This window comes from Eretmochelys imbricata, chromosome 7 (assembly GCF_965152235.1).
Source record: "Eretmochelys imbricata isolate rEreImb1 chromosome 7, rEreImb1.hap1, whole genome shotgun sequence".
In the NCBI taxonomy this organism is placed as follows: Eukaryota; Metazoa; Chordata; order Testudines; family Cheloniidae; genus Eretmochelys; species Eretmochelys imbricata.
This window is the reverse complement of record NC_135578.1, coordinates 88,472,105-88,493,356: the sequence shown is the minus strand read 5'-3', so window position 1 is coordinate 88,493,356 and position 21,252 is coordinate 88,472,105. Positions and strand designations below refer to the sequence as shown.

General features: G+C 41.1%; 1 protein-coding gene across 1 annotated transcript in view; it reads right to left on the bottom strand.

Moving 5' to 3' along the window:
* PCDH15 (protocadherin related 15) overlaps positions 1-21,252 on the bottom strand; it is a 672,916-nt gene that overhangs the window by 170,763 nt on the left and 480,901 nt on the right. The gene's annotated exons all lie outside the window — the stretch shown is intronic.

Below are 21,252 nucleotides of genomic sequence, written 5' to 3'. Positions count from 1 at the left end.
GTGCGTGTGCACACATGTGTATGTATACACAGAAAGAGTTTTGAAGCATCACACAGCAATCTCAGACTCTAGGAGTTCATCCACACTCCGTTTTCCATTATTACTATTTATTACTTGTAGAACCATAATGGGATGGGATGTTAGATGGGGTGGGATCTGAGTTACTACAGAGAATTCTTTCCTGAGCATCTGGCTGGTGAATCTTGCCCATATGCTCAGGGTTCAGCTGATCGCCATATTTGGGGTCAGGAAGGAATTTTCCTCCAGGGCAGATTGGAAGAGGCCCTGGAGGTTTTTCGCCTTCCTCTGTAGCATGGGGCACAGGTCACTTGCTGGAGGATTCTCTGCTCCTTGAAGTCTTTACATCACAATTTGAGGACTTCAATAGCTCAGACATAGGTGAGAGGTTTTTCACAGGAGTGGGTGGGTGAGATTCTGTGGCCTGCGTTGTGCAGGAGGTCAGACTAGATGATCATAATGGTCCCTTCTGACCTTAATATCTATGAAAAAAAACCGTTAAGATCTAGAAGAGAATAAAAAGATGGTTCCTGCCCCAAACATGGGGAAAAGATGCTGGATTCAGCTAGAGAAGTGATCTGATCGCATATACAGGTGGAGGCACCAGAACAGTCAGAGAGTCTAAATTAAAACTAACCCAAGTACAGATTTAGGTACCAGCTATTATGTGCTCCATAGAAATTTTATAGTTCAGGTTTAAGACTGTCTATACCAGTGGGGCTCAACTTCCATAGTAGGATTCCTGCTGGAACAACCCTCCTATTTAGCAATAAGGGAAGGGCAGGTCATGACCTTGTGACCATCTGCCTCCCACCCCAGATGAGGACTCCCAGTACCAATCATGCTGGAGAAAAATCCAATTAACAATGGAGATCATATGCATGTCCTGGGGATATACCCATGTTGCACAAGTCCAGGAAAATAATGGCTAAACAAATCTTAAATACAGCTCTTCTAATTTTATCTAAATTTTGCCTCCTATTGTTAGGAAAAGGGAATGAGGGGTGGGTATAGTAGGTCAGGGAAGGCTCTGCCTTCCCTGGCTGCAGCTGTTGCCATGGGACACTGGGCTGGTGATGCTGTGGCCCCGGGCCTGCCGGCACGACTGGGGCTGTTCTGGCCGGGGCTTGGATCAGTCGGCTGGCTGGAGCTACTCCGGACAGGGCTTGGGTCGGTCGGCTGTCTGGGGTCAGCCTGGGGCTCCTCTGGAGGTGATGGTGGGGGGAGGGGAGCAGAAGAGTGGCTTGGGGTTCCAGCCAGTCAGGGGATTCTCTGGTCACAGGGGGGCGGGGGGCTGGGGGCTCCACCTGCGGTGGGCAGGGCCTCGTGCGGAAGGGGTGGGGCCGTGGCGCTAGCCTCTCCAAAGGCAGGGGTGGTCACACATGGAACATCCGTCACACATGGAACAGGGAACTGACATTTTCAAAATGTAAAAAAAAACCCCAAAAAACCCCACCCACATCCCACCCAACATCAACAACGCTGCACTAATTTATCAATACGTTTAAATATCCGAACACAGAAGTCTATTAATCCATTAGATGCATAAGTATTAGCTATTAGATGTGTAAGTAAATATAGCATTTGCATTGTGGAAATGTTAATGATACTATGAAAATCTTGGTCAAAGTTTTCAAAAAATAGTATCCTCCAGTTAAGCTCCTTAACCTCTACATTCTTAATGACTTCAGTGGGAGCCGCTGGGTGTTCAGCAGTTTTGAAAACCAACCTACTTATTTGAGAGGCTAGATCAGGATGTACAAACCTAGTTTGATGTCCTGTTTTTGAAAGACTTCATCTTTTAATTTTCATATTTGACATTCATTAGATTTAAACTTGCAACCTTAACATAATAGTAACGTAGGTTTGGGTAGGGTTTTTTACTAATAATTATTGTTATCTATTTATAATTATATGGCTTTAACTTTGCCTCACATTATTTAAGTCAAGGACAAACTGTAGTTTTAAAAGTTAATGCTTCTGTACTGTCATTGGCTTGGGAGAGGTATGATGCCATGTTTGGGAGAGAGACATATACACACACAGAAAGCAAAACAAAGAGGAAACACTTTCTATGGATTTGGAGTCAAGGCTCTTGGACACTTACACAGACCTGCAAATCACCTCCCTAAGGGCAGGATTTATCTGAAACTGCACATATTTTCCTTTGTGCTCGCAGGGTAGTTCTGATGCCAATAATACATTTTCTTTTAAGTGGAAAAATGTCAGAAGGGACAGATTTTTCATGCCAAAACAGTTCTGGATTTGTACTTCACTTTGGTGATTTTTAAAAATCATCTCCTGAAGGGTTCTAACTGCAATAATTATTAAATAATACAATACAGCAAAAAGTCATTTGCAATTTTTCCTTTCCTGGTTTTATTTGTTACTCCTTTTCTTTCACTGTTTTTAACCTACACAGTTTACTTAATGTTCTCAGTGTTTGCTGGCAAACAATCACGTTCATGGACAATGCAAACCGAAGAAGCATGAATTAAGTGAATGTAAACTCCTACTTCACAAAGAGATTAAGACAGTCATCCACTGAATGCAAACAAAGCTGACTTCTGCATTCATTGTGTATTTGACTCTTGATTAGTGAATATGAATGAGACTACACATGCCAATGGGGATGAGAAGGTCTAAACTACACGTAAAGTATCTCTTTAAAGAAAGAAAAGTACAACTTTTTCAATACTTTGACAGGAACCTTCATCATGAGCTCTCCAATGAAATTAGAATCTACTACTTGCATTTATAAAGGTTGAAGTACAGGATGGCCAAATGGGCCTCTCACACATAGTTAAATAACTTTTTCTCATATTGGGACTGCAGTTCAAATCCCCCTCTATCTGATTAGATAGATCAGTGGTTAAATATTTTTTTAAAAAAACTCAGTTCAATCTGATGGCATTTTCATTACTACTGATGCTACTTGAATAGATCTTGTGATTTTTCCAAAATCTGCTCGTATTTGTTACATGGTGGTCTCTCAGCTGCAACCCTGGAATCTCACAATATCACCGTACTAGAAATCTGAGGAAAAAGTTGTTTTTATTCCAGTGAGCATCCAAGCTTTTTTGTGCTTATCTGAACCTACTGAGGTTCTTTTGTTGCTATTTGGAGTCATGTCCCAATTATTTAAGTCTGAGCAATGTTATTTATGAATCTGGTTATGGATTACAGTAACCATTTCCTGTCCATATTCCTTTAATTGTTGTGGTGAATATATTAAACCTTATCCTCTGTTATCCTATTCCTGTGCTTCATTTAGGAACTGTAGAAGGGAGCTTTAGACCACCTTTGCAATATCCTTATTCCTGGTTTGGACTTTGGTGTAAGTTAGAGTAACTCCATGGCAGCACCTCTGTGGGTATATTGTCCAGCAGCCATTTCTACTTCTTTAATGACCCCTTTACACTGAATTGCAACAAAGGGGCCATAGAGCAGAAGAAAACTGGATCTATTGTATATTTGAAAGACTATATTTGACATGTTTCAGAGTAGCAGCCATCTTAGTCTGTATTCGCAAAAAGAAAAAGGAGTACTTGTGGCACCTTAGAGACCAACAAATTTATTTGAGCATAAGCTTTCATGAGCTACAGCTCACTTCATCGGATGCATTCAGTGGAAAATACAATGGGGAGATTTATATACACAGAGAACATGAAACAATGGGTGTTACCATACACACTGTAACCAGAGTGATCACTTAAGGTGAGCTATTACCAGCAGCAGAGCTGGGGGGGTGAGAGTGGGGAACCTTTTGTAGTGATAATCAAGGTGGGCCATTTCCAGCGGTTGACAAGAAAGTCTGAGGAACAGTGGGGGGTGGGGGGGATAAACATGGGGAAATAGTTTTACTTTGTGTAATGACCCATCCACTCCCAGTCTTTATTCAAGCCTAAGTTAATTGTATCCAGTTTGCAAATTAATTCCAATTCAGCAGTCTCTCGTTGGAGTCTGTTCTTGAAGTTTTTTTGTTGAAGTATTGCCACTTTTAGGTCTGTAATCGAGTGAGAGACTGAAATGTTCTCCGACTGGTTTTTGAATGTTATAATTCTTGACGTCTGATTTGTGTCCATTTATTCTTTTACGTAGAGACTGTCCAGTCTGGCCAATGTACTTGGCAGAGGGGCATTGCTGGCACATGATGGCATATATCACATTGGTAGATGTGCAGGTGAACGAGCCTCTGATAGTTTGGCTGATGTGATTAGGCCCTATAATGGTGTCCCCTGAATAGATATATGGACGCAGTTGGCAACGGGCTTTGTTGCAAGGATAGATTCCTGGGTTAGTGTTTCTGTTGTGTGGTTGCTGGTGAGTATTTGCTTCAGGTTGGGGGGCTGTCTGTAAGCAAGGACTGGCCTGTCTCCCAAGATCTGTGAGTGTGACATAGAGGCATAGACATTTCGGCGTCCCCCACTCCTGCTTCCTCTTTGAAACTTACCAGAGACATGGACGAGAGACAAGTAAACCCCATTTCACATAAAATAAAACCAAACCCAAACCATCTCCCAAACAAAACCCAGCCTGATTATTTTTTTAATTCAGCAGGTGAAAGTTCAGCTTTCAACCTTATTTTACATTTTCACATGCATCTGCACATTCACATTTCACCAATACCAGAAGCAGGGGTGCCAAAGTGTCAATAAAACTGCTTTCCCAGTGTATCTGGTTCTAGATGCCCGCAGGACTGCAAACCTCATTAGTTTAGAAAGTGCATCCTTGCAAAATTCACAGCCTTAATTAGTTTGAATAAGAACTTGGCACATCTGCCTCCTCAGTAAATCTCTTATATTTTTGAGGACCACCTGCTACGAATTTGGATTATATCTGGATTGCATTGTAGTTGATGGAATCCAGAACAGAATTCCACAGTGGTCGTTGTTCAGAAGTTCTTGTCTTTGCAAATACCAGTAAAATAATTTATAGTCTTGTTTCTTTCAAAGACCATCAGCAGATGAGTCAGAGCAGACCCTGAAACAAAGTGAGTCCAGACTCTTGACTGAATAAACTTATTCCTTCAGTAGATACTTTACAATACACTGCCATATATAGCTGTTACTGACTCCTGTAGGTGCATTCCTCATGCTACAAAATTCTGAGATTTTGCCCAACCCTTTAAGTAGTACAGATTTTAACCATTCTTTTTGGTGACGCTATGTGATTGTTATATTTAGTCCCTCAGAGAGCAAAGGTTAATCCCCAGTCTTCTCGTAAAACTTGCCTATGTGACAGATTTGATTGTTAGTTGAATATATATCACTTTTTTTGTGGTTAACAGAGATTCTGGACGAGGGAGGATGAGCAGGAGGTCAGCAGCTTAACTGAGCAGCACTAGCCCATGCACCAGCTCAGGTGAGTCATCCCCTTCTCCCAGGTCCAGAGGGATGGGGTACTCTTAAAAAAGCCAATTCTCTAGTCCAGAAAAATACCCCTTCCTCCTACCTTTGAGATTGCAGGCAGTGCGGAATGCTGCGAACAAGTATATCTGAATGTAAAATGTTAAGGGTTAAAAGAGAACTAGCAGCATAGGCCCTGAGTAATACATATCCAGCTGGCTTCTAAAACATGGCATGCTGGCTGGCATGGTAGCTCATCCTCTTTACCTAGTGCTCTGTGGAGCGGTAGGCATAGATTTTACCCTGCTGTTTGTGTTGGTTAGAGAGTAGGGAGGAAAAGACACTCCCTATACTGTGTTCTGCTCCACACAAACACATCAACTGCTCCTTTGCAGCACAGGGAAGGATTCTACCCTTTCACTGGAAGACGGGCTTTGTTTCAGAGGCCTAATAATCTTTTGGGTATATTTATGGAATATTTAAGGTAAGCTACACACGTAAGAGAAGACTTTTTTTAGTTTGGAAAATCATATCTGGATCTGTCAACCATAATAACAATGTTGCTTTAAAACATCTCTTTGTTTTCAGATAATACATGACAAGTTCAGCATTCTCTGAAAGTTTTTGTCATCTTCTGTATGTTCTTATGTGTCCTTAGTGACTGAAAATCAGAGACTTAAAATAGAAATGTCAGAAAGAGAAATCCTGTTTAAGGATGATACAGAACAACCACTGCTATGGGAAAAGAAAAGGAAACCATATTTATATATTTATTTTTCTAAGGTATTTGAATCAGTACCAAACAAATATGCATATAAAGTCAATAGTAAGGCAGAGGGACTTTGTCCTAAAACTGCCTTTCCACCAAGACAAACTTTAAACAAGAACTTTTCCTAGTAAATCTCACATGTTTGTGCTGAATAAAATGTCCTCCCCCACTTGGCAGCAAGATATTTTGGTGATTTATGGACAGATAAGAAAAAGGGTTATCCCTCTCCCCCACACTTTTCAACTGCCAAATCTGCCTGCTCATTTTACATTAGACACCAGGCTTCCAGTTTGGAGTTTAGGGTAAAATAAAAAATAATTGATAGCCACATAAAAATCACTATAGTGTTTCTTATCATTCAGCATAATTGACAGTGTGTACTCAAGAAAGGTCCAGAAGTGGAACAATGGGTGTGAGAGTATGTGTACTTTTCTTTAAATTTGTGGCACAAATCAAGGCAGGAAGTAGTTGGCAGAAGTTCTAGGCAGAAACTCTTCATGTGAAGGAGAGAGAGAAGCAGCTTTAGTGATAATACTGTTTTTCTTATTCTAATAAGGTTCCTTTTCAGAAGAAACTGACTCTTTACAGCAATTTATTATTTTCACAGTTTCTTTGTCTGTATTGACAGTGATGTATCGTAAAACTTCAGTCTCTCCCTACATTATAACTTGGTATAGTTAATACTATTTGTCCTTTGCATTTATAAACACTAAAAAGCATCAATGATGTTGTAAAGAAAAAGCATTGTTTTTTTTTATTATTATTATTATTTCTGGTGAAAAATGTCAATATGTTTAATGCAGTCTGCCTCTGATTTTTGTTTAAACATGGGAGTTGAGCATAGTCTTCATTTCTAACACTGCAAATCTGGGCCAAGACCTTCAAAGACTAGGTGCTTAACTTACACTCTTGACTCCAGATTTAGGCACATAAATGAAGTGGCCTGATTTTCAAAAGGGCTGAGCATGCAGAAGCTCTCAAGGAATCATGGCTTCAAGGGAGCATAAGCCAGGTAGGGATAGCTGGAATGAAGCATACTCCAGACACACCCCACAACTGCCCCAGCATGCCCCTTCACCTGGGGCCGTGGGGAAGGAGGTGAAAGAGCTGTTTATGAAATTACTTACCTTAAAATAATGGTGGTTCTTCAAGATGTGTTGCCCCGATGTATTCCACTGGTGGTGCGCATGCACCCAAGATCAGAATCTTTTGGCCAGCTGTGCATGCACTATGAATGACTTTTTGTCCCGACCAGTGAGACTTGCTGGTGGATACAGCAATTCCTAACCCAAATATCCTGCTAGTACAGGAGGTATGAACAAACTCTTACTCATGTGTTTATATAAAACATAGCTGTCATGTTGTCTGTCATAATTTGAACTGCAAGTCCTTGAATCATTGGGAGGAAGATGGGTCAGGCTCAATGAACTGCCCTGAGTTCTAGTAGGCTTATATGCAACCTCTTTTCCTGTGGGTCCACCAGCACTGAACTTGAGGGCGGTTTAGATAAGCTCCCCAGTCATATGAGGGATGCATCAATCACAAGGAGTTTGGTGGGAAGAACAAACCAACCTTGCACACATGACTGGAATCGTTCCACCAATTTACGAAGGGAAGGACATTGAGGAGAACTAGCACTGACTTGATATGGTGTCCATTTGGTACATACACCAACTTCAGACAGACTTGCATACAACATAAGTGAAGGTTAGCACGCTGCATGACAAATCTACATGAGGCCATGTGCCTGGGGAGAGTCACTGAGGTATGTGACTGATTCTGTAGCTTGTTAATGAGGCTTGTCATAGATTTGAGGAAGGTAAACTTGAGGCAGTTAAGCTCTGGCTGTGGGGGAGTCTATCACCAGAAAAACTCCTAAGGTGCATAATCCTTCTACAAAGCTTTTTCATATTGACCCATTTAATGGCTATGTGTGAATAAGGTGGGCAAAGCAAGTTATAGGATTCTTCACAAATATTGCACAACCAAAGTAAAATCAAAGCATAATCAAGAAACAAGGTTTTCTCCTTATCATAGCTCCATTTTATGTTTGGTTTCTTGTTTCATTTCACATTGCTTGCATTCGGCAGAATATGAAAGGAGCAGGAAAGGACATGTATTTCCCATAGTTTCCCTGGGCAAAGGGTAAAAAATTATGCTCAGAGTGCAGTACAGGAGAAAGTTCATATACTCTTATTTAGCATAATGTATAGTAGCTACCCTTGAAACTATTCCACATAACAAAAATGAGGACTGATCCACAGATTTCTTGAAGCCATCTCAATTGCTAACCCAGCTGTCATCTCAGCTCTAGCATGATCTGTTAGCCCTCCCCCCCAATCAATCCCTTAAAGCCATAAAGTCATGTTTACAAGGATTAAAGGAGTCTTTTCTATAAACCACTCTCTAAAAACTAATATTGACATTGCTGGAAAGAAAAGAGAAAATGCTAAACACAATGGTAAGTAAACCAGGACAATCATCTTGGAGTGGGGATGAGGAGAACGGAAGCACTGGAGAGAAAGAGCACCAGAACTGAAAATCAGTTTAAAAAAAAAAGATGGAAAAAGGTAAGTAAAATACACTAATGGTCAATAAGGTACTCATAGACATCTGGTGGTCAATTGAGGGGAAGAAAAAGACTAGTGCAGGATAGAAATATTTGAGTTAGGGGATACCAGAAGAAAATGAGTCTGAAAACCTAACTGTATTTCCAGAGATATTAATGAATATTTTAACAAGGGTGATGCCAAGACACCCTTTATGTCTGCCTCCAACATAACTTCAGCAATATAAATGGATAATATTTAGATAGGTAGAATAACCTCCTCTTTCCCCTCCCTCAAACTGGGGGAAGTAAATAATTAGAATTCAAAGTATTAGATCTCCATCCTGAGCTGCATCTAAATTGTCCTCAGCACAACAGAGTGAGGTGCGGGTTAAAGATAGTTATGAGGCCTGCCATCTTTGCAGCTTCTGGATCCTGTAGCAACTGGGGATTGGATTAGTCCCTGTCATAAATTAGAGCAGCCTCAGAGTTTCCCCAATTTATTCCTGGCATCCTAAGGGGCTGTTTCAATTACTAGAGAGCCAAGGCTTAAGGTAGAACAAAAAGCCATCCCTCTCTTCCCTCTTATAGCTATACCCCCTGTGCTAGTGATTGGGAGGGAGCATGCCAGCCCCATGGAATCTTGGGAGAAGTAAGGGATGATAAAGGGGGTGTCCTTGGTCTTCTAGTTAAGCCAGCATTACAGCTGCTTTCCATTACTAGATGGATGCAAAGCAGTCATAGTGGGGAATGAAGTCTGGCCATAGATATATATTCCCTTTTTCCTCCCTACCCCAGCAAACCAGTGATATAGTTCATGACTGTAAACATGCTTTTTCTTTATTGCTAAGATGTAAAATACCCTGAACTCTTTTGTGTTCTAACTGTTGCTAACCAAAGAGAATTTGATCTAGCATGTTTTGCTACAACATTTATTAATTTTTAAGGATTTAATACAAACAACAGTGACTCAAGATGACACTTCAGTAATAACATAAAGCTCCTTTGTAAAAGTGCTATTTTAACCAACAAGTACAACTATGCTATTCGACTTGCACACACCAAAACCATTTGGCATTTGCCCCTCAATCCAGAAGATACTCCTGTGAAGTCAGATTAAAGGTGCTGTGTGATAAAAATCAGTATTAGCCTTCCCTCCCCAACACTACACAAAAGCAAACACCATTTCCAGTAATCACAATTTTTTAGCTTATTGAAACATGATTACCCATTATTTTAAAAGAAAGTTTATAAATCTTAATTTTTATACCATGACTGTAACCACAGTATTTCAGTTTCAGGCTTTGTATTATCTGACTTATTACCAAAAAGCACTCATTATTTTTGAAAGTAGCTGCAATAAAAGGCAGTAAAATCTGGTATCAATAAATCTAATAAATAATTCAAAAGGGAGGAATTCCTGTAAATAAAATACAACATAATCATTAAGGGTTCTATTGATTTAGCTAGACTGTTAAATGAATTGCGCTGTTGAGAAGTCTTTTGCTATGGTTGACATTTTCAGAGCTGTCTAGCTGGGAAGTCTATATCAAATGCAGTTCTGCAAGGATCTCCTTTTTATTGCAAAGAAAAAGTACTTGTCCCAATGTAATTAAAAGGCTACGAAGTTGTGCTTTACTCTTCTGGGTCTGATCTGCTGGCAATATTGTTCGTTAAACTAAGTAGGAATGGCTTTGGAAATATTATACACTCATGGTTTTTAAAGGATGAAATCAAAATTTTAAAAAAGAGCTTGTAAACATATTTCTAGAGTTTTTCCCTACCACTTTAGGACAGTGTACTAGGAGATTATCTGTTGCTATGAAAGTTTCCGGTCAACTATATCAAATGGGAAATCATTGGGGCCTCACTATAAAACAACAAGACTGAACAACAACTGAGCTAGTAAATGTGCATTAGGGATTGTCATAAAACTAAAGGGAAGGGTAACCACAATTCTGTATACAGTGCTATAAAATCCCTACTGGCCAGAGGCAAAACCCTTTCACCTGTAAAGAGTTAAGAAGCTAAGATAACCTCGCTGGCACCTGACCCAAAATGACCAATAAGGGGACAAGATACTTTCAAATCTGGAGGGGAGTGGGACAAAGGCTTTGTCTGTCTGTGTGATGCTTTTGCCGGGAACAGATCAGGAATGCAGACTTACAACTCCTGTTAAGTTAGTAAGTAATCTAGCTAGAAATGCATTAGATTTCCTTTTGTTTAATGGCTGGTAAAGTAAGCTGTGCTGGATGGAATGTAAATTCCTGTTTTTGTATCTTTTTGTAACTTAAGGTTTTGCCTCGAGGGATTCTCTATGTTTTGAATCTGATTATCCTGTAAAGTGTTTACCATCCTGATTTTACAGAGGTGATTCTTTTACCTTTTCTTTAATTAAAATTCTTCTTTTAAGAACCTGATTGCTTTTTCATTGTTCTTAAGATCCAAGGGTTTGGGTCTGTGTTCACCTGTACAAATTGGTGAGGATTCTTATCAAGCCATCCCCAGGAAAGGGGGTGTAGGGCTTGGGGGGATATTTTGGGGGAGACATCTCCAAGTGGGCTCTTTCCCTGTTCTTTGTTTAAAACGCTTGGTGGTGGCAGCATACTGTTCAAGGACAAGGAAAAGTTTGTACCTTGGGGAAGTTTTTAACCTAAGCTGGTAAGAATAAGCTTAGGGGGTCTTTCATGCAGGTCCCCACATCTGTACCCTAGAGTTCAGAGTGGGGAGGGAACCTTGATAGGGATTTACAACTTCTTTTACAACTTGCTATCTTTTTATCATGCATGAAATAAACAGGAAAATGTGTATTCAAATGCTAGTGAAGTCCTTCCATTAATCCCAAACTATATAGAATGCCACAAAAGATGGGCAGAAGGAAAAGTTGCTTTCACCAAAAAGTCATTTATGTGCCAAATTCTCAAGTCTAAAAAACACTTTTAATTAAAAAAAACCCTGCATGCATTTAATTTCCTGCAATGATTTTGTTTTATACATCTTTCAGTTCAAGGTATTTGCACATCAACAGAGCTGGTGGCTTGCCATCTCTGTCACAGGCAATTGTCTGATAACCCACTACTGTTCAGGTCTATCCTAACTTCCAAATGCCAGTTTGACACATCTCCAGTAATGCTCCTCAGGAACCTTCTTCTATAGAAAGAGGGCTTTGTTTTTTTATTATGCTTTTGAGATTTTGTAAAATTAATATTTCCCGACATCCTCAAACCAAAGGATGATGTGCCTTAACACTTTATTATACAGAATATTTTTGACCCCAATCAGCTGTTGCTAAATAAAACACAATGGGAATCCCTTTAGTTGAGAATGTAAGATTCACTCTCCATGTCTCCCTAACTGCCTGCTCAAAAATGAATATACTTAAAAAGGGAATACTTAAATGAGCAGTTTCCATTAAAATGTACTTAAGTGGGTAGAAACCATATGGAATGTCAATTTCTGTCATAGGACCTTATTTGACCATTTAATGAGTCATCACAAATAATAAAGATGACCACCCTTTTTAGGGCATAATTATACATGTGCTTCCAGGGGGGAATAAGGGGAACCTAGGGTGACCTCTTTCTCTCCTCCATGGCCTACTTTTATTGTACGTCACAGCGCAGGGTGGGGAGAACAGCATTTGGGCACTTGCTACTTCCCCTACTATGCTTTCTGGTGGGTAATGGGTGGAGCTTGTGAGGATGAAGAAGCTGCATAAGGTTTAGGGCTGACCCAAATTTCTTCCCTCTTGGGCAATGCGGGAGCCAGGGATGAGACTGTGACTCACAATCTCATCCTTGCTCTTCTGTTGAGGCAGAGCAACTATGTGCTGACCATTACTGAGAGCTTCTGGCAAACCCACAATTAAGCCCACGCAATGCAACATTTAATTACGTTAGAACCTCAGAATTACAAATACCAGAATTATGAACTGACTAGTCAACCACACATTTCATTTGGAACCCGAAGTAAGCAATCAGACAGCAGCAGATGGGGTGGGGGAAAGAAAATACAGTACATGACAGTACTGTGTTAAACAAACTACTAAAAAATAAAGGGAAAGTTTAAAAAAATTGACAAGGTAAGGCACTGAGAAATGCCTAATTAAAACCAAGATATTATTTTGATTTGGCTCTCAATGATGGGATAACCTTATTTCTTTTTTCTGTCATGTAAGTATCTAGCATGTCATGGTACACAGCAATAAGAAGATACAATGGCATATTTTCATTTCCAAATATCTATAAACTTTTGTTGGCAACTGTGTAGGAGCAGGATTTTATATTTGTACTTTTAGAATTAATGTATGATTTGATCATCCTGCCAGCCACCCTTTTTGAATAGTAGAAAGGAATGACCCTCTGGGGCCCTGGTAGAAACGCATCTGACAGACTGTCAGTGTCTGTACTGATATTAAGGCAGGGACAGACCAGAACAATCCTTATGACTGATTATGGTCACCCTTTTGTTTTAGGATAAGTTATAATGTCTACTAGGGTTTCCTATATGTATATATTTCTTTGTTTTAAGGTTTAGTAAGTAAGAGACAGGATCTTGTATAGTGTCTATATTAGGGAGATTAGAGGAATGTTGAAGGCCCGGGCCACAATGTGAAATGTTTTGATTACAAGATTTAGTAAGATTTAATTTACAATGCCTTTTTTGCTCAACATAAACACTGCTATATACCTTTGAAGGTCTCTGTAAAAGACTGTTTATGTGAATGAGGAATGCATGCATCAGGAAAAGAGAAGGTGTGAAGGCCATTGCTAAAGTCAGATGGTCAAGGAAGGAGGAGTGAAGAAACTTAACGACACCAGAGAACCATCAACGCGCATCCATAAGTGAGGAAGGGCAGATTGATGACCCTGAGGTGGAGGCTGGCACCCCTAAAGACAAGACAATTGATTAAATCAACACCAGGACAGGATGACCCTCTGTGAGGTGTTTTGGAATGTTAACATCAAAAGATAACACCAATTAAGGAGTAACTGGTCACAAACTGACACAACAATCCATAGAGAAAAAAAGACTATAAGAACAGGGTGCTTGGCCAGGAGACTTTGGGTTCATCTTGCCACAATTCCAGGAGCATCGGATTGTGACCGACAGAGCCTGACTCCCCTCTGTGACCAATCTGGCTGGCCACTAGATTGATCCAGACTCTGGACTGGTAAGTATAAACATCAACTGGCAGTACTGTGTGTGTGTGTGTAACTGAAAAGCATACGCTAACTGCTGTATTCTCAATAAATGCAGCATATTGCCTTCTTCCCTGAAAAAGATCCCGTGTGCTTCTTATAAGCTTAACAACTGTATATTTTCCTTCATTTAGCAAGCACAATTTTCCAAGACTAAAAAGAGGTGAACACTACCACATTGTGCCGGGCCATGAAGAGTACCAATATTTCCATCACAAACATTTCCAAATGGACTACTGTTAACATCTGGAGAAGTCCCTGCTACTGACACAATAACCAGGATTTTCAGCTTTCAAACAAGCTCACTTTAACCTTTTAGCTATATGAGAAGTATTACTAGCCTAAACCACCAGTCGCTTCACAGTTCTGTGGAGTGGCTTACTGCAGCAATAAAGTATAAATTACATAGTACTGCAGAGGACCACATTCTAATCTGAGTTATATCCAGCCTTTCCACTGACCGCAAAGAGGTTAGACAAGTGTAACAGAGCAGAATTTGGCCACAAATCATATGAGCGAGTTAAGAATTATTTAGAGGGAGTTTCTAATGTTTTATTTCCTTTGTAATTCCTGTTTTCATTTTAGCAATCAATTTCTGTATTTGAAACCAATATATATGCTGGCAGAACAATTTATACTACCTTTAGTATATGAAATGAGTTATCAGTATGGCTTGCACTGCTTACTGATGCTTGTCTTTAAAAATGATTTTCTCAATATTATGCAATAGTACAGTAGCTGAATAGTCAGTAGTCAAGTACACAGAAGCCAAGTGCATTTATAGAAGCCTTTAAGGAAAAATCTGCTATGATATTTATTTATTTCAATTTATACAAAAACTAAGAGTGTCCATCTAAAGCTCTGGGTATGCTTGATGCACCACCATTCACAATAAACAGACTCCTCTCACTGCTTCAAGAACACAGTACATCAACCTTAGCAAAAATATAAAATCCCCTAAACTCCCCAAGAATTTCAAACTCATCAGAGTCCCTGCTCACCCCCCACATTATCCAACTTCACAAGCCTCCGACTCTTCACAAGCCAGAGAGCCGGAAAAAAGGACTCAATGACCAAACACTTTCTATTAGGGACCAAGGAAGGGAGTGAATGCCAAAGGCAGAAAGTACCACCCAATGTTTGCACATTAAGTTTAGTTTCCCATTAGCACCAGAAGAAGTATGCATTTACTGCCCTTGTTTCCTATGTGCCAGCAAAACTGTATGTGTGTCTGAAGCAGGGGCCCAATAGCATTAGCAGCCCATAACTCTCATGCCACCAGAGGCATGTAGCCAACCATCATTCCCCCCAAAATAGTCAGAGCTGGGTGGGAGATGACCTATTTCACATATCTTCCAGCTAACTGTCATTGATAGGTCTTATATGGAACCTAAGCTGGAATTCAAAGCTGCCTTTTCCTGATGAAACCCCAGGGAAAGGAGGTAGCAGTAAAGTTGCTGCTCTTTCCAAGGGGTCAATCTCTCCCCTGCAGCAGTTGTCCCCACGCGTCACCATTGTATATACAACGTGTGGAATCCTCTCCCCACTGAGTCAATGCCAAAACTTCCATGGACTTCAGCAGGGTCAGAACTTCACCTAAAATCTCTGCTTGTACGTACAGTACTGTAGGAAATGGTCGGAATCATAAAATGGAATAATCATTTCATGCTTTCTATAATGAGACTCTCTGGGAAAGACTCGCTTTATACTTTGGTAAGTGGTTGCTACTTTGCAGGCACTTTTCTAAAAAAGCACAGTTTGATTTGAATAAGCAAAGCCACTCGGACTATACACTGAAGTCTGCATGATAAAACAGCTGGCACTGTTAAATAATTATTAATTCATTTTCAGTACACTTGCATATAAATTTGATTTACAGTAGAAGACATAGGTCTTCTCGTTTAGATCTGATCATTTGAAATTCTGGCATTGCACTGATGCGTGCCTGTCAGATACCTGAACTTCCTCAGGGCTACATTTTTATTATTAAATGTTTATATAACACCATAACTGTGCATGGTATTTATGAAATTCCCCCTACTTCCTGTTTCTGGTGAGAGTCAGAAACATCACAAGCACTCTCTGGCTTATAGTTTTTCCTTATACCTCAATACGAAGTATAAGTGTAATACCTATCGAAATTCCTTTACTGAAATTAGCTGTTTAGTGGTAGTGTATCTCTTTAGGATACACATCTTTAAGAACATCTTTAAGATGTTCCCATTTTAGGTTCAGGAATGACATCAATGATCCTGCAGTACAATTCATAACTTGTAGCAAAGCTTCCAAGGATCATTTAAATTCTTCTCTAAAATCTTTGGGCATGTTTCATGATTGTATTATTCCAGTTCTACAGTGATGTAATTTAACTGAAGAAAATGGAGTTACTTCAGTATAAAACTGGAGTAATGCAATGGTGAATCTGGCCCTTAGTTGAAAATCATGTCTAGCTGTTAAAGAGGTGTCTGAAAATCAGTTTTATGTTTACATATTAGCTATGTTAACTCATCTGCATGGCTTGGGGTTAGAGGATTTATGTGGTGAGGCAGGAAACTATATAGGGTGAATAACTTTAGTTCAGTGGGATTCAGGACCTTTGTAAAATACCACTGCTATCATGATGGTGCCCCAAACTAATAAGTAGAACTGAGACTTTGGAATTTGTCTTTAAACAGCAAGAATTGCTTAATTTCACATTGACTTTGGAGAGGTTGTGCATAATGGGGATTTCTATTGGAGCTAAATGTTCCAGTTTTTCAACTATGTTTGATGTTCAGTGATCCATATATTTTATGTTAATATAAATGTGTTGCTAAAGTAATTGAAATGGTTTCTACTTTCATTCACACTTGTTTTGCACAAGTGTAATTCCAAGGATTTCAATGGAGCCACTTTATACCTCTTTAATGAGAGGAAAATCAGGACCATTTAAACTTACGTTTAATGTAAATATGTAAGCAGAGGAGTAATTCCTGTAAGTAATTGGAAAAAAAAGGCCACTTAGAATAACACTTGCATGTGTACAATGTAGCAAACAACGATTTTGATTATAACTTTATAGTTTCCATTGCTACTATGCCAATTATATTTGTGAAAAGAAAATAAATATGCAAGAAGAAATAAATCGGTAGACATAGTGGAAATATGGAGACGAGACAAAATATCCAACAGTGCAAAATGTTTTGCAATTTTTTCTTTAAATTGGTCTAAATCATGGGGCTTTGTACACCACCAAAACCAACACACATTACAATAATTCTTCAGTAACTCTATGCAATTTCCCCCCTGCACAGATATAAAGCATTAAAATATGTGAATTGCAGCTAGCTAAAACTTGTTATTTATACCAGATCTTCTGTTGTTTTGGACACCCCAAACCTATGCCTAGAAATGCTATTTATACAAATATTTAACAGAATCATTAGGCTCTGGGAAGAAAATTATCCTTTGGAAGTATGAGAAAGAACAAAAAATAAAAAATGTGTTTCAATAAATTGTTACTTCAGAAACTTAGAAACCATAGCTCCATTAGCACAAGATACTGAAATGACTCCGGAGAAGGGGTGAAAACCATCAACTCCTAATTAAGTCAAACAGTAGGTGCAAAAGGGGCTCACTACCTTGTAGGCAGAACAGTATAGTTAGGCTTAGCAGTCTTTTTTTTCCCCTTTATCTTTCAAAATAATTTAATTGAACAACAGATTTATTTTTAAGCGTTTTTTTAAAACTATTTAAATTTTCCTAGTTGTGCAAAATTATGGGGGGAGGAGTCAAACAATTATTTAATGGCAGCAGCCATTGAGCTTCAAAAAGTTAAAGCTTTATAACCATTTAAACTCATATTGTCAACATCAGATGCCAAATACAGAAAATAAATATCCTTTAATTAAACTCTAATGAGTTCTCAAGCAGCATTTGACTGCTTGCATGTCAATGCAAAGTGCGGTGCACCACAGGTAGATAACTCAATGTGCCATGCACTGCCATCCGGCACAATGTCTTTTGGGAAATTTTTGCTACGTATTCTGAAAAATAGAAATGACTTGCCCAGGGATCTTGGTTTCCTTTACTTGATCTTACTTTATTTGATCTTTGGACTCAAGTTTCCAGTATGCAGCTTTCTCCATCCCATACTGCTACACATATACCATAATTTTGTGCCATTTTTTGAAAATCCCACAAATCTGCATGGCATTTTTTCGTGCCCACCATCTCTGAGAGAAACTCTGCACTTCCCTCATGAACGTTTCAAATACTGGATGAATGATTCTCCTGTATTTGCAGACACACCGGAAGTACTATAACAATGGGGACATGACAATTTCTTCAAAGACAGTTTGCAACGGGACATAGCAAAAAATGATTCAAGGTTGCTGGTGTTCATGGAGCAACTGCAGAAGGGGAGCACTGCTTCTGGCCCGAAGAAATGGGCACTGGCTGGTGGGATTGTCTCGGAATGGGGTGATGAGCAGTGGCTGCATAACTTTTGGATGTGAAAGGCCACATTTCTGGATCTGTGTGCTGAGTTCACACCAGCCCTCCAGCTCAGGGACATCCTAATGAGAACTGCATTGACAGTGGAAAAACAAGTGGTGATCACATTCTGGAATGCCAGATTGCTACTGGTCAATGGGAAATCATTTTGGAGCTGGAAAATCCATACTAGGGGCTGTTGAAGCGTCATTAATTGTCTCCTACCACACATCACTGTTACTCTTGGCAGTATTACTCTTGAGGGCATTTTGCGCCTAAAAATTCTGTGCCAAAAAATTAAAATTCTGCGCACAATATTTTAAAATTCTGCAAATTGTATTTGTCAAATAAATGTGGAGGCTCCAGCATGGCATTGGGGAGCACAGGCCACTGGCTGTACAGAGGTGGGAGCTCACTGTGCAGCCCCCCGCTCAGGATATGGACTCAGCGGTGAGGCTGCACCCAACCCTGATACAGTGCAAGGATGGGCCTGCCCCAGAAACAACCCAGAGCCCTGCCCCTCCATGCCAGCTACACCAGATAGGCTCAGCAAGGGAGGATCCAAGAGTGGGTTGAGAGGGTTCTGTGTGGGGCAAGTTGGGTGAAGGCGGCTCAGTGGAGATCTGGGTGCAGAGGGGCTTGTTGGAGGGTTCTCAGTGCCATAGTAATGGGACTCTGCAGGGGGTCCAGGTGAGGTGGTTGGATCTCAGCATGGGGGATAGAGCTTGGCAGTGGGGGTCTGGGTGTGGGGGACTCAATGGTGAGTCCAAATACTGGGGGAGTGGGGCTCAGTGGGGTGGGGATCCAGGTGCAACTGGTTGGGGCTGGGTGGGTGAAGATCTGGGTGTGGGTGGTTCATCGGGGCAGTCCAGGTGCTGGGGCTCATCGGAGAGATTCCGAGTGCGGGGGGTTGAGGCTTGGCAGGAGGGTCTGGGTATGAGGGGGTCTGGATGCATGGGGTTTGGGCAGATGTGGGGAGCAGCTCCCTGTACATCAATCCTTCCCTGTGCAGCTGAGGAGCGATGGGCACAGGAAGTGTGTGTGCAGGGGTATTTGCAGAGCTTCCTGAAGCCAGGGGAGAAATCTGGGGGTGGGTCTGACCCGGCCCCAGATGCCATGCAGGGGAAAAGGAAATCCTGTTCTCCCCAGCCCAGCCCGGACTAGCAGCTGAGCCCGGCACAGGGTAGGAGCCACCAGCTGGGTCTTCCGCAGTCCTGCCCCCTGACCCAGAGTGATTTACCTCTCTGTTTGCTGCCCTGGACAAACAAAACATACTTCTGGGAAGGGTTGCATGACTACCCTTGTGACTACCCTTTGCTTCCCCATCAGAAAGTCATTTTTCTACAGGGAAACAAAGAGATCTGCAGGGGACATAAATTCTGCACATGTGCAGTGGTGCAGAATTCCCCCAGGAGCGCAGCAGGCAGGATACAGTGGATGGAAGTGCAGCTATGGAAGTATGCAGGACACGCTGGATGGAAGTGCAGCTATGCAGGTGGGGCGATAGACAGCACACACATATCCCTGGTTTGGCACCAGCCCACCTTACCACAGAGTACATCAACGGAACAGGCTACTTTTCTATGGTTATACAAGCAGGACTGTGGATCACCAGAGGTGCTTCACTGAGATCACTGTGGGCTGGCCAGGGAAGGTGCATGATGCTCATTTCTTTGCTCTGAGTAGAACAGAAGATAAACTGACAATCAAGTTAAATTATTCAAACCCACGTAGCAATTTGCAGTGTGGATAAATATCAACCAAACAGTAGGTTAAAACCAACATACAGATTTCATATAAGGCCACAATTAAATCTGAACTCTCTGGCACCCAGAAAGTCATCCAGAGAGCAACGGAAAGGCAAATGTGTAAGATATCGCTCTGTGTCACATAACAAGTGAGGAGATCAGATGGCATAAAGAGGTGAGCGATGTACTCAGGTGAAGTATGATGCAAAGTGGAGATGGGTGGGTCACGTAGTTCGCAGGCAAGAGAATAGGTCAGTGGTGGGCAACCTGCAGTCCGGCAGGGTAACCCGCTGGTGGGCCGCCAGACAGTTTGTTTACATTTGCACGCCTGCCCACGGCTTCCAGTGGCCACGGTTTGCCGTTCCTGGCTAATGGGAGCTGCAGGAAATGGCGACTAGCATGTCCCTTTGGCCTGCACCACTTCCCACAGCTCCCATTGGCCGGGAACGGCGAACTGCATATGCAAATGTAAGCAAAGTGTCTAGCAGCCCACCAGTGGATTACCCTGATAGGCTGCAGGTTGCCCACCACTGCAATAGGTGGACAACCCACATCAGTGACTGGATACCCAGAGACCACAAGCGACCACCGGGCAGGCCGAAAATGAGGTGGACTGATCCCATGACAAAACTCTGGCCAGAAATGGAAAGAACGTGCTTGCAACAAAACAGAATGGTGTGGCATCGACTTGCATTCGTGAAGGGATGGATGAGGACAAGTCAGACAAAGGAGGACAAATCTGAACTCACATCTCCAGACTTGAAAGTTTATGACTCTGCAATGTGGTTCTCACCTGCAAACTTCCATTCCTGAACTAAAACACTGATGATCTACCTGCATACCTTCCTACCCAAATGACACAAAATGAAGGAAGAAGGTACTTTTGTCACAAAAATCAGCTCATTCACAGTCATGAAAACTCAAGGAAGAAGACACTTGATAAAAGAATCCAAAATGCCTTCTCAGAAAATGTAAGACCCCACAAACCTAGAACCCAGTCCTGCAGAACTGCCAGGCTGCTGACAGTTCCATACTGTCAACCAGCAACAGCTGTGACTAGTTTGTGAACCATGTGGACACAGACCATGGTAAGTCCGACCTCAAAGGGGCTGACAGGCAGCAACCTTGTGGCTCCTGATCACCTTCA